This window comes from Macrobrachium nipponense, chromosome 48 (assembly GCF_015104395.2).
Source record: "Macrobrachium nipponense isolate FS-2020 chromosome 48, ASM1510439v2, whole genome shotgun sequence".
Taxonomy (NCBI): Eukaryota; Metazoa; Arthropoda; class Malacostraca; order Decapoda; family Palaemonidae; genus Macrobrachium; species Macrobrachium nipponense.
In genome coordinates, this window is record NC_087223.1 from 12,111,281 (window position 1) to 12,116,280 (window position 5,000).

The window sequence follows — 5,000 nt, forward strand, 5'->3', positions numbered from 1 at the left end:
TACCTCAGAATTAATTTATTTTCATATATGTTAATTGAAGGGGAATTTTTAGCTGATAATAGTTTCGTCAGGCGCTTCACTGTATGTCCTGATTTCTGGGTTCCTAGGGTGGCGCCCCGGAGCCGACGAGATTATTATCAACTAAAAATTCCCCTTCAGTTGATATATGAAAATATATTAATTCTGAGGTAGAGCGAATTAGATACTAAATGACATTTTTAGCTTAATGCACATATATGAATCACGTTGATGTGATCAGACATATATATATATATATATATATATATATATATATATATATATATATATATATATATATATATATATATAATATATATATATATATATATATATATATATATATATATATATATATATATATATATATATATATATATATATATAGTCCTGTTTCGAGGAGTGGGAATGTTTTGCAATGTGATGAATGTAATGAAATATAATGCTTCGTAATACAGGTGATGGGGGAAGGGGGAAGGGAAGGGTTGTACTAATTTTGAAAAAGGCTTCGGAATACCTTATCAGTTTAAATCCAAGAAAATCTTAGCTTTATCGATATTTAAAGATTTTACAAAAAAATATCATTTTGTTTGTCCACAAATAATTGGCAACTAATATCGAAATCCTTTTCTTATTCTGTGAATGTTATTTCTTTTAGAATTTTTCTAAATATCTTAGATGCATTCATAAATATATTTCACTTTCCTGCAAGATATTCGGTTCTGGGGAAGGACATGTTCTAGATCATCCTTTTCAATGACGAATGAGACTGCAGTAAGCAAATGGTATCTCTACAATAAGGCCACAGTGTCAATGAAGCAGATTGTCGCGGTCTCTCTATAATAAAAAAGGCTAAAATACCTCAGGAGGCGTTATTTTAAGGACAATCATGCCTAGTTGCGTCATTATGAAACACGGTAATCAAAGTTAAAGCAGAACTAAGTATACCTACAAAGATTTATAAACTTATAAACAAAATGAAAACCCTTAGATAACAAAGAACTAGTAAACAAGTTATTGCACATTATTTAGGATTGACTGCCCTCTGCGTTACCCCAGATCAGCTGTTTTGGGAACCAGATCCTTCTTTGGAGGAAAGAGGACCTCTGTGAGCAGGATAAGGGTTGAAATCAAGAGTCCTGCAGCGTAGAGGAGGAATGGGCCCTGCAGATGTCCTAGGGATAGTGGCTGAAGTTCTGGTGTGGGAGTCTGAAATGGACGACAAAGATATATATATATATATATATATATATATATATATATATATATATATAAATATAATATATATATATATATATATATGCATATATAATATAATAAAAGGAGCCCATAAAAACACCAATATATAGAGAGAAAAATACTATATTTCAGAGACCTTTTTCGTAAACTTTTCTCATTCATCTGCCTAAGAAGAGACTGCAGTTCTCTGACATATAGTATTTTTCTCTCTATGGTTTTTGGTGTTTTTATGGGCTCCTTTTATTAGATGGAATTCTGTTGTAACAGAAAATTTGTACCAGTCAGATATATATATATATATATATATATATATATATATATATATATATTATATATATATATATATATATATATATATATATATATATATATATATATATATATATATATATATATATATATATATATATATATATATGTGTGTATGTGTATATATATATATATATATATATATATACTATATATATATATATATATATATATATATATATATATATATATATATATATATATATATATATATATATATATATATAAAATGGAGTCTGGAATGGACAACAAAGATATATGAATAAATTGATTTATTGGTTATCTATTAAATAATAAAAAAAAATTATTATTTCCTTGGAAGTTAGTAAATAAGTCACTGGTAAAAGACAGGGAATAACTGATTAAATGGATAAAACGAATACTGGCAGGTATATATAATAAATGATTACTGCATTTTGTAGCATTTATTAAAAACATACATAAAATATTGAAATGAAATTCATTTCATAAAGAACAAATAAATAGGGAATTAAGAATTACTGGATTCCATAAAAGATAAATGATAAGCAATAATTCAGTAAATTAAGTACACAGTTGTGAATAATGTTGATTAGTTATATAAACAAACGTACTGATAAAGTAATGAATAAGAAAAGTAAAATGAGGTTATAAAAGTACTCAAGAAGAAACGATTGCATGATTGCGCAATGTTGCCAATAGTACAAAATTTGGTAATTTGGAATTATATTTTGAATATGATTAAGGAAATATTTCAGGGCTAAAAAGAGGCTAACGAAATATCTTTCCTGCCGGGAAAATTTACACTAAATAAATTAACTGGAAATATTGGCCACAATAAAAGAGAATTAATTCGCATAAAAGAAATAAAACTTATGAGATTTATGAACCCATCATCCTTAATCATCCGATTAAGGATGATGCGTTGCCAGTAGATGTAAATGAATACTTTGGGTGAAAAAGGAAGGCCATGCATTCGTAAAATCTAATACTGCTGTTTTCAGACATATCGTACCCTTAAGTGTGTCTTAGTTTAACCAGACCGCTGAGCTAATTGAAAGCACCCCTAAGGCTGGCTCGAAGAACTAGATATATTCACGTATCCAGGATCCGATTGGTTCTTGTGGGATCCGAACTACATTACATCGAGAAATGAATTTTTACTCACCTCGCTGGCAGAGCGGGGAGCAAACTCTGGCTACCGAATCGGTAGGCGCGCACGCAACCCACTCGTCCAACGAGGAACAGACGTGTGCCCTAATCAATATATCGTTCTAAGAACCAACAGAATTCTAACCTCTTCGAAGAATCCTCGGAAGTCCGCCATCGCATCCTTGTACCACTTCTGCGTGAGTCCCGCTTCTATCATCCGTTCAATCCCGGAGTTGAGTTTGTAGGTCCAAGGCGAGTGTTTCCTCACGAGGAAAGCCAAATACCCAGGGTAAAGTTGCTCCTTGAAGCTATAGACTTGACTTCCGTGCCCCAACATGCTGTAGAGAATTTTCACATAGGAGTAGGTCTCCGTGTGGGCGTGGGTCCCCGCTAGAACCTTTTCGATGCACTGCTCCTCACCGATGTGTTCCATGTAGTCGTTCGAAGGCACCATGTCTAGAATCTTGGACAGGGCTGACAGGACTGGGTGGGTCGATTCTGCCAGGGCTTCGTCAACAAACTCGCCATAATCTAACATACATAACCTATGGAGTGACCACATTTACAAATAGTTAGTCACAAGATTTCTAAAAAAAATTCCTGTTTTGTTAACCTTGCGGAATATAATCCAGCCTTCAAGTTAATCTCAACTCAATCGGTCATAAAAATCTGTGCCCAATAGTGAAGTACATGCAAACTAAGAATAAAATATGCAGTAACAGGTAAAAATAAAGACTGCTCTCCTATAAAACTACAAGGCTCACCTATAATGACTTTTACTCAGGTCTTCTGCTGTTTGCAGCTTTTCAGAAAAGACAGGAACTGTTAGAACTGCTATCAGATTACAGGTGTAAGACTTGTTCACGAACCAGCAATGCCACCACCAGGAGATAAGGAAAATACGGACTGGCCACCCCTCCGGGATGAAGTCCATTTGATTGGACAATAGACTCTGCCAAGAGGAAATGGAGTTAAATTTGAAGAAGTAGGGACTACTTCTATTGTAGAGCACTACACAAACCCCTCCAGTTTTTCAAGGGCTACATATCATTACTTATATTTTGTAGTTGTAATTTGCAAATAAGTTAGACTATATTCTTTGACATATTGCTGGAAGAATGGCACAGCCCAGAATCCATTTATTGACTAACCTAGCTTGCATAGGCAACAGATATAATGGTATATAATAACAAAAAATAAAACATTAATAATATAAAACATCATACAGCTAGAAATATACTCTTCTCATAAATAGTTTCTTTTTCGCAACAGATATATATCTTTCAATTCCCTCTTATTTTAATTACCTGCAAAACGTTAAGATAATTGCTAATGAAAGACCTCCGCTTTTTGCGGATGAGAATATGGTAGAGAATCGCAGTACCAGACAAGGATAGGATGACACCCAGCCACACAGGCCATGTGAATGGAAAGTGAATGCTATGCCATCTAGGTAGAGGTGGAGGAATTTCGAGCATAATGCCAAATCTGCGAAATGGGATGTATCGAGAATTAGGGGTTTACTGCATATATATATATATATATATATATATATATATATATATATATATATATATATATATATGTGTGTGTGTGTGTGTGTGTGTGTGTGTGTGTGTATGTATATATATATATATATATATATATATATATATATATTATATATATATATATATGTGTGTGTGTGTGTGTGTGTGTGTGTGTGTTTGTGTGATATCTACAGCTTCTTTAATTAAGGGTTAATTATATTCGAAGGCCTATGGCAGCAACTTGTTGTATTTTTCGTGCAATAGGGAAAATTATTAAGATTTTTCAACCAATTAGAAAAATGAACAATTTCACAAAGAATGCAAGAAACGTTTAACCAGAAGTCTGCTTATCCAGACACTTCCTTTAGCAAACAAAATTAATATTCCAAAGGAAGGTATGTTACTAACAAGAAATTAGTTTTAAAAAATCAGTAACACTTTTGTGAATTATTTTTTTATTCACTTTATGACTAGAGTAAGTCTAAATCAAACATTCGTGCTTGTATTATAACATGAGACAGGATAACTAGCTGATATACTGGCCTAAAACACTGCATGTCTAAACAGGACTCTCTTTAAACTATTTACATTTATAAATTCCAGAAAGATAATTCTTAATTAAATAATGAATATACTGACCCTTCTCTATAATAAGGGATCGTGAGATCAAACTCGTCGTTTCTCTCTGGTGTAATCGTTCCATAGTTGATAAATAGGTCAGTTTCACCACTTTTCACCGAATCGAATATTGTTGTCCACAGGATGTGCCCTGGA